Source organism: Ceratosolen solmsi, unplaced genomic scaffold (genome assembly GCF_000503995.2).
Source record: "Ceratosolen solmsi marchali unplaced genomic scaffold, CerSol_1.0 scaffold2, whole genome shotgun sequence".
NCBI lineage: Eukaryota > Metazoa > Arthropoda > Insecta > Hymenoptera > Agaonidae > Ceratosolen > Ceratosolen solmsi.
The window spans coordinates 2115270-2125110 of NW_011948422.1; the positions used below are offsets into that span (position 1 = coordinate 2115270).

Genomic DNA, 9841 nt, shown 5'->3' on the forward strand with positions numbered 1-9841 from the left:
CCTACAGATTTATTTTCCCTATTAAGCATGCGGTCGTCGGCTGCGACGAGCAAAAGCCAAGAGTTCCCGACGCTCGTAACCCGACCATCATTAGTTCAAGCCGAATTGATCAGCAAAGTACCGTTACAATAAGAAATTATGTCTATTTTGTGTAATTGCAAATTGCACTAGAGCTTTTACATAATAATGTAAATTTGTAAGAATGTATGTTTTGTGTATGGTTGTATTTTGTGTAATTAGATATGTATGCGAGAGATAAAATATTTTTCATAAAGTAAAGGCTATTTTAATGGAGAGTCATTAAAATCAAATTTTGACAAATAATTATCTGTGCACAAAGCATACCAAATATTTTCTCTCCCATTCCTCGAGGCCTGGAGGTGCAATTAAAAACATTTCATTAATTATTGCATATTTATTCATTAATGGAACTTGCGTAACTGCCGCGCCTATTCGACTCAAGGTGCGATACATTATTAATTAATTGGTCGGACAGTCTGCCGGTGACATACGAAAATTTAAATTTATAACACGAATAAATTTAGAATTTGATCTGACCGAATGGTTGTCAACGCGATAAGCATAGACGAGGAATTAGTTGTAATTTAATGTTGGAGGCGATACTTAGCCACGTCAGGTTAAAGACAGATTTACAGGATACTTGGTATTTTGCTTTTAAGCGTATTTTAAAAATATTGCCCGTTTTAATCGAACGATAGAAATGAGAATGCTGAAGTCTTATAATAGAGCATATTTAAAATTCTAGATAGGCTTCGGTAATTGAAAAATGGCTAAATGATATAAAAAGGCGCGAATGCCCGGAAATAAAAGATTAGGAGGTCGAGACTCGAACGATGTTTTAATATAAATAGCTTGAAAATTATAAAGGAACATGTGTTAGGTAGTAGAGGGAGAAATAAAACATGCTCGTCGTTTGAAATGCAATGATGTTAATTCGAAAATAAAAACCTGCTGATGCTCTCGACTCTATGTATAGTTTAGATAAATATTTTTTCATTCTTTCTAATCAGAAATAACTTACGATTACATGCACGGAAGACGAAATTTTGTTTCAAATGTGGTCTTGCGTTAGCGGTAATAGTAACGTCATCAAAATCAATAAAACATAGGAAAATTACACGCCTACATTTGTTACTTTTCCGAATATTAAATTGTAATAAGTCGGACGAGGTTAAATATTCTTTGATAATGATGCAAGAACAAGCTTAAAAATTCAAAAAAAAAAAAAAAACAACAAAAAAACGTACACTTGTGTTTGAATGATATTATGACTACGATAGCGTATGTGTATATATATATATATATATATATATATGTATACATTAAGAATAGTTCATAAATGCAAAGATACAGTTTTTATAGGGAACTCAATTTCTTTCAACGTTGGCTAAATACATATTAAAATTAAGTTCGTGCACGAGTGAGATAGCGAGATTAGACATTGGCTAGGCATCGTTTTCAATGAGCAGACTGAAATTTAAATAAGAGCTTAAGGTCTAGCGAAATCCATACAACGGCACGGCTCGAAATTTTTGAAAAAACATCTTAAACGACCTTTACCATATTCGGCAAATGCCAATTTCTCGATGGTGTTTACAGTGATATTATTAACATATTTTTCTTTTTTTTCTTCTTCTTCTTTTTTTTTTTGCCTCGCAAAAAATTCCTCGTACATTCAATGCACAACGAAGAATGTGGTATGGTAGAATAAATAAGATGGATTAACGAATTATGAAACGCTATATACGTTCAGTTATATCTGATGGTTGAGAGAGAAAAAAAAAAGAAAAAAAAAATTAGCAATATACGTGATTGACGTACATCCTGTTATTTTATGCGCTTCTGCTGAATAAGCGAAGGCGTAACCAAGTGTTTTTCGTGCTTGTGAACAGGAGTTTCAATGGCTTATTCCATTTCAAATAGAACGACCCTCTAATACATGTGTACGGTCATAATCAGGGAGTGAGGGGGGGGGGGGATCGTTGAAACGAAATTTTTGAAATTACATTCTAGTCGTTAATTAAAGTTGTAGGTCGTGTATCCTTAGTCAAGGCTAGTGTCAAAACACGTCAATTTTTTGTTTTTGTTTTTATTTTTGTGTGTTTTTTTTTTAAATAGCTTCCCATAATGAAAATTGATGCAAAAATACCATGGCGTCGGATGAAGATGCACGTTAGAATAAAAAAACGAATTAAGTAAGGTTTTGTGATGTACGGTCGTTTCTGCGATACATCATGATCCCTCACGTATATCGTTCAGACACAAATAAAATGGCTCGATGATTTTCAACTTTTACAAATACTCGAAACCTGCTTGTTTCGAATAGAAAAATGGCTTTAAATAACAAAAAAAAAAAAAAAAAAAAAAAAAAAAAAAAAAAAAAAAAAAAAAAACAATGAAACAAAGAAGATGAGGAAAAGAAGGACAGATTCTCGATGCAACGAAAACACCGTAGCTCCTCTGCATGCAACGAGTCCGTCAATATTGAATCATCTCAACGTTTCATAAAGCTTGAGTCGAGATGTAACTTCAGAAATAATATTTAGGAAACTAAGTTTAAATGACTTTTCGAATAAACGGTTAAATAATGAGCCAACGCGGTTGTAGTGATTACTTGGTATACCTAAAGATGCAGGGGGATGAGTGGGAATGAATAGGAATAAGTAATGGCGATGAATTTCATTTATTTCACAAATTAGTGCAACATCGCTTCCTTCAATGAGAACAAATGCATAATGCGAATTTGTCGGGACTGCTCGATTCAATCAATGACAGTAACATTGTGAAAAGTCTGTGTTTATCAAATGCAGTCCGTGGTGTGTGCAAAAAAAAAAAAATCATCTTTCAAAATTCTCAGTCTTAGCCCGGCAATAATCGGCTATGCATAAAGAAACTGAAGTCGCAAGGGAAAAGCCGAAGAAAGAAGTTAAGCTGTCGGTGTATGATCGGAGTATGTGTGGATGATAGGAGAAATGAAATTGACATTTAAGTAACGGGAGGCTTTTCTCGAGCGCGGAAGCCGAGGACAGTCAATGGAGTCGATGAAAATCGTATTATTCTGTCCTTCTCAGCTGCGGCCGAGCGTCTTTTAAGCGCTGATTGAGCGAAACGGATCAGTCGGCAAACTCTCGTGTCCACCAAATGAGAATGCTCCATTAGGTCATGAGAGGCGGCTAAAAATCAATTGACAGTCGCGCGAATATAACTAGACGACTCAGTGTTTATCCTGAAGTAAGGATTGTCGTGAAATCTATGAAATTACGAAAGGGTCGTATGTCTGTGCCAATGTCCAAATGCCAATCGAAAGAAAAGGCAGGCTGGCTTAACTGAGTCGGGAAATTCCGCCTCTCCCCTCCTTCTCCTCCTCCTCCTCCTCCTCCTCCTCCTCCTCCTCCTCCTCGCCCCGGAAAAAGGATGCGCGGCTGGTTAAGGGTCCAGAGCTGTGCGACAGCTGACTGGGAAAGGGAGAGAATTTGTGGTTCGAGCTCGGGATAAGGCGTGTATTTCTTATAGGTTTGTTCCGAGTTTTTTTTCTGTCAGCTTAATAATGCATCTCTCTCTCTCTCTCTCTCTCTCTCTCTCTCTCTCTCTCTCGGTTCGACAGTTTCTTCTTAGCTTGCGGGATGTATTTGAAAAATATAATTGCTGTCGTTGAAAAATAAATGACTCGAAAATAAACTTGAAGAATACCACTGTAATGTGTATCTAACGAGTACCAACGACATCTCACTTAATTGAATCTTATGTATCGAACTTTTCTGTAATTTATTTTGATTATTGTGACTTGAAAACGTTATTTGTCACTGTAATATGATGCTATTGTCGTTTTATTAATTCGTTATAATTGAAAAATAATGGCAACATTGTTTCGCTCGTATTAGTAATATTTATAATTTATATAACTGCAGTTCATGTTAATATATTTATTTACATAAAGCAGTATTAGTGGTGTTAAAATAAATTAATTTACGCTAATTATTTAACTACAGATTCATATATATTTTGTATTTAGCGGCAAATGTATGCTGAAAACAGCTCGGATTCAAATAATTACGAATTTTTACAGCTGCACATCTCTGTCGTTTTCGCATATACATGTCAACGCGCGCGCGCGCGCGCGCACACACACACACACACACACATACACTAACATACAAAATATATATTGTTATCTAATTTTATGAACGTCCATGTTTGCTAATAATTAAATTGATTATGACTAAGACATTGGAATGTCATCACTGATGGCGCACGGCTTCGTTATACAAATTATACTTTAATAAAAATACTTTAATGTACAATGTAATATACAAGTAAAACGCAAAATAGAAATTAATAAGTCAAAAAGGTTAGAAGATATATTTAATACCAAGATAAACTAAATGACATCATTATTTTATAAAGATAAGATTATTTAAGAAGTGTAACGAAAAATAGCATATTAAAACAACAATAATAATAATAAATAAATAAATAAATAAATAAATAAATAAATTATAATAAGAAAAATTTTTATCCTTGTAAATAGACGGATAATTGTAGAGAAGAAAAATAATACAAAGATTTGTATTTGAGATAAATGTGTGATCGGTGTTTTAGAATTCGTTGTTCAATTCATTAAATTATTTTTTTTCAAAAAAAAACCAATTCGAATGCATTATTATTGTAAATGTTGTCAATCAATCGTTACAGCGCACTCTCGTTTTCAAGTGACCAACATCACGGTCTTATTCTCGTTTAAATTAATCACTCACTATTTATTACATCACGTTTCTCTTCATTTTAAGAACTACATTACGCGGTACTTTAAGAAATATCTATGACTAAACTTCATATTATGTTCGGAGTTTTTACTTCTTTATTTGTTTAATTGTTTCATTACATTTTTTTTTTTTACATTTATTTACGCATACGTATTTACGTACATGTTAAAATGCATTCTTAAATATTATCAACAAATTTTAGATATGTAAAATATAAACAATTCCTAATGACGTTATTACATTTGGCGGAGTGGAGTCGGATACCGAGTCAGTAATTCACTTTTTTCTTTTTTTCAATAGCCATAAATAATTCAATATATCTGCGTTTAAGCAGATAACAAGTGAGCTTATATTAAAAAATAAAAATTAAAATAAAAATTAAAATAAAAAAAAAAGAAAAAAAGAAAAACAATAAAGAAAAGAAATAGCATTAATTATATGGCAATTCGTAGTTTTAAACCGAAATTTTCGTGGAAAGGATAAATGTTAAATAGCACCGAGTGAGAGATAAATTTTGATTTTACTAGTGCAATTTTATAATCCATACATTTTCCGTTTTTTACTTCTTTAAGCAAATTATCTGTCGACTTTGCTTTAAATGGAAAATATTCAGACAATCTACAATTGTTTATATATTGTATATCTGTAAAATTAAAGGCCTTTATTATAGTTTTATTACTTAATATTGCTACATACACATAAATTTGATATTATTTTATCCCATATTTTTATTCATTATCTATTAACTATATTTATAAGAAAGATCAAATATTATCTCTTTTTATTGCGTTAGTACTTGCAACAGTAAGTGTAAGAGGTGGATGTACGTGTAAGAAGTTGATGTATGTGGACGTTATCACATTGTAGTTTTGTATCAACTCGACATTGTTAAAAGTACAACTATAATTGTATTTATTTTTCCTTTTCCAATTCTAATACCTTTAAATTCAACGCAATAAGCAAAAGGCCGCAAATTACAAGTTCAAGCATATCTGCATTCGCCATTGCCTTTTATACATTTAAATGTAGAATTTTTTTTTCTTTCTTTTTTTCTTTTCTCGTGTTTTTTTGTGTTTTTTTGTTAATGAACCGAATTTTGAATAAGAAATCAATGGTCAGGTCAGAATATATGAATATTTTTAAATACGGTACTTTTTTTTTTTTTTTTTTTTTTTTTTTTTTTTTTTTTTAATGAATTATCATTACGTCTTTCAAGAAACAAAAAATTCGTTTCTTATGTGCAACAAATCAGGATAGTAATTTGCATTATTAATTTGTATTTATGTAACGACTTGGAAATATTATGAGGCAACGCTTTTACTTACAAGAATCATAACTTCTCATAAATCGCATAATAAATTTTTTATTTAACTTAAAAGCCGGAATATTGTTCAAGTATTTTGTAATTATTAAATTGTAACGAATCATTGTTAAAAAATTATGTCCAAAATCACGTGTTGCGCTATGAAGAGAATAAAAAAATGACTGACAATGATAATTAACCATTATTGTAATATAAATCAAAAGTATCATTATTCGTCATTTATTGGAATGTATACGCGAATATTTAATTAAAGAATAAGTTAAAAATGTAATTTGACGTGAAAAATTGTCTATTATTCTTTGATTGCTCGCATTAAATTACAATGATATTTTATGGTAAATCGATCGAATATTATCTTTATATAAAAAGTAAAAACTACTAGTCGATGAATAAAGGTAAAGTTATAGAGCTCTCCATTATTTCACAATAAACAATGAAACATTTACGAAATAACAAAGAGAACGAAGCATCGTCGTTATTTTAAATAAATAATTTAATTTGGCCATTGAAGTTGGCTGTTGACGCAATTAAATTCCAGGTGCCAGTAGTAGTATAGAAGATTATTGAAAATTTGCATTATAATAAATCGACAAATTAAATTAACAATATATTGATTTATTCAATATTAAACATTAATAATGAGAAAGATGCATTTATATTTAAGCGAGTAATCTTGCTGAAACAATATACATTGTAAAAGAATTGTAAACACAATATATCGTAAAAAGAAGAAGAGAGAGAAAAGAAACAAACATGAGTTTTGTTTTATTTTGCCAATTTGTACGAAAATTGACACACACACACACACACACACACATATATATATATATATATATATATATATCAATATAGATTGTATAGATTTTCGAATATACAATTATAATGATTGTATAAACTAAAAATTTTATAGTGGCTGCATATAAATAAGACTAAACTATAAGGAATTATTTTTTTAACTGAATTTTTCTTGTAAATATTACTTGCACATGCAATTAAATATAACAATTCGTCACGATATGTGCATTCATCCGTATTCTATCTCAATTCGAGTTAACACCTTATATGCTCCGATGATTTTTTTTTGTCTCTCTCTCTCTCTCTCTCTCTCTCTCTCTCACACACACACACACACACACACACACCGCTTGACATGTTCATGTAATAAGAGATTGCGCATGGGTAATCATTTCTCGTAAACGTTAATTCTGAAACGACGAAAACTATTATTTTACACGTTTAATGTACGACAAAGAATTTTACGTACGTTAGTTGGAAAATTGACAAAGTAACATTACGTTCTAGACGCATGTGCGTTTTTACGTGCACATGACGCGCGATTCCTTACACCCGATAAAACAAAAAATAAATGTAATTAATTTCAATGGTTTTAATGAAATTAAATATTATCGTGCAGTATGGCATTAGGAAATGTAACAACGCCAATAGATTTGGGAGTTAAGTTCGAGTACGTACGGCTTTGAAACTTGAGAGCAATTTGTTATTCGATATCATATCGATCTTATGGTTTTTTTTTTTTTTTTTTTTTTTTTTTTTTTTTTCTAAACCGCACATAAGGAATGACGACGACGTGTGGACTTTACGTTTTCCTAACTATGTAAAAGGCACCGGTTAGCGTTACTTTCGGCATTAGGGGATATTGGAAATACCATTTCTTTATGTAATAACCAACAATTGCCTGTGCAAGGGACGGGGAATATGTTATAAGGTTTTGTAATCAAATGGGTCTTGTGGTTAATCTAACATTTCACGCGTAATTGCCGAATATTCGTCATTTACGAGGTTGCGTAGGGCAAGAGATTAAGCGCATATAGTTTTATATTGACATGCTCCAATTAACGATCAATTATTTGACATTGGCCGAAATTAGCGGCATTGTCAATTCCTCTCACGTGCCGTGAAAAAAAAAAACGAAGAAAAAGAAGTAAAAAAAAAAAAGAAAGAAAAATGTCGATTAACAATGCAGTTTTATGTATAATCTCGACATGTATCCCCATCCAATTATTTCTTACGATCGACGCGCTCTTAGCATTCTATTAATGAACAACGCGGCGCACCTGCCGTCCTCGTCGTCCGTTCGACTCCTCTTCCTCCTCAAATTGCAATTATTAATGCCCTGGGGCGCGCACGCGATATATACGGAAGCCGTTGCTTATCATCCTTACGTTATGAATATCGGCGGTGTATTCCCTAAGAAACATTGTAAACAGAATTAAGTGTAGCTTTATTATTTTTGCGGGAGGAGTTGTGCGTTTGTGTTTATTCGCTCGAGTGTCATTCGTATTTGTCGCTCTAGTGCTCAAAAGCTCGTGACTTTGAGAAATCGACGTGAGAAGGTACGAACGAGGGGCCGTTTCATCGTATTAAGATTCTCTAAGATTTTCTAAAACGCGTAAAACTTGCTGGTTATATCGATCTCGAGCGAGTTCGCCCACGAGATAGTGACAACGACTGCTCTACAAATTTCATTAATCAAGAGGGAAAAAAAAGCCACTTTTTTTCCTCCACCACAGTCTGAACAACTGAAAAGAAACAACTCTATACACGCGCAAGGAAGTAAATAATGTGCGTACACACGCACGCGCGCGCGCGCGAGCACACACACACACACACACACACACTCACTATATATATATATATATATATATATATCTTAATATATATATATATCTTAATATATATGTGGGTATAGGTTTCAATTTACGGGCAAATGTCCATTCCGTAAATTGTTACGAGGCATTGGAAAATTTGACAAGCACAGAGGCGCGCCTCTCCAATAATTATGTAAATCCGCAAGCGTAAATGGCATTTTATAATAATAAGATTGTCTGTCGCTCGTAAAAGACGAGTCTGCGCTTTTACTACTATAATGGGCATCGCAGGTGGTGCGTGGATTACGTTGTATGTCGCGATAAGATATATTTGCTCCGAACGACCGATAAGCACCGATAGCAGGAAAATGCTGGAAAATTATAGAGATGATGGATGGGATTGCGATCGTCGCTCATTTTCCAGCGGACGATGCTCTCGTCTCTCCTCGTTGCCGCGATTCCGTACGAATTCATGCACGAGTGCGTCCCCTTTATCAATAAAGCCACGGTGCAGCATGTAAAGAGCGAGGCCGTCGACGAGGAGGTCCGGGTTACGGTGGCGCACGTGCAAAGGCCCCGTCAACGTCTCGGCGGTCCATCGCCCGGTGCGTCCACTGGGAAAAGTCACGTGAAAGCGATCGCCGCTTTACGCCGACTTACCTTCAGCGGCGGCGTCGTCGTCGTCGGCGCGCCCGCGACCGGGCCGCTGCCATTGCTCGGGGCACCACCAGGCGGGCGTGCCAAACGGCTCGGCGGCCTACTTGAGCTCTCGCTCGCGACGGCGTCCTCGTCTTCGTCGTCTTCGTCGTCGACAGTGGCGTGCGTGGTCGGAGATGCGTGGATGGGCGGAGCCGCGGACACCTCGAGACGCTCGGGCCGTGACTCCGTGGACACTGGCGAGCGCTGCTGCAGCCGATGCCAGGAGCGACGCACGCCGCCGGGACGGCGGACTCGAGCCCCGGGTGGGGGGCCTTTCAAAAAGAAGAGTATCAATGGCAGGGGGCGCATGCGCCTATCGACCTCCTGGCCCTCGTCGTATCCGGCCGCCCGTCCCCCGCCGACGTACACCGATCGCCGTGGAAAACGCGCGGTTTTTTCGCTTTTTCGGCCGACTAGCGACCCGT

General features: G+C 35.0%; 1 protein-coding gene across 1 annotated transcript in view; it reads right to left on the reverse strand.

Moving 5' to 3' along the window:
* Sk2 (Sphingosine kinase 2) overlaps positions 1 to 9544 on the reverse strand; it is a 31622-nt gene extending 22078 nt beyond the window's left edge. Inside the window, exon 1 of the mRNA XM_011499322.1 lies at positions 9378 to 9544. The gene's annotated coding sequence lies outside the window, so the exon portion shown is untranslated. The remainder of the gene's footprint in view (positions 1 to 9377) is intronic.
* Between the last annotated feature and the right edge of the window lie 297 nt (positions 9545 to 9841).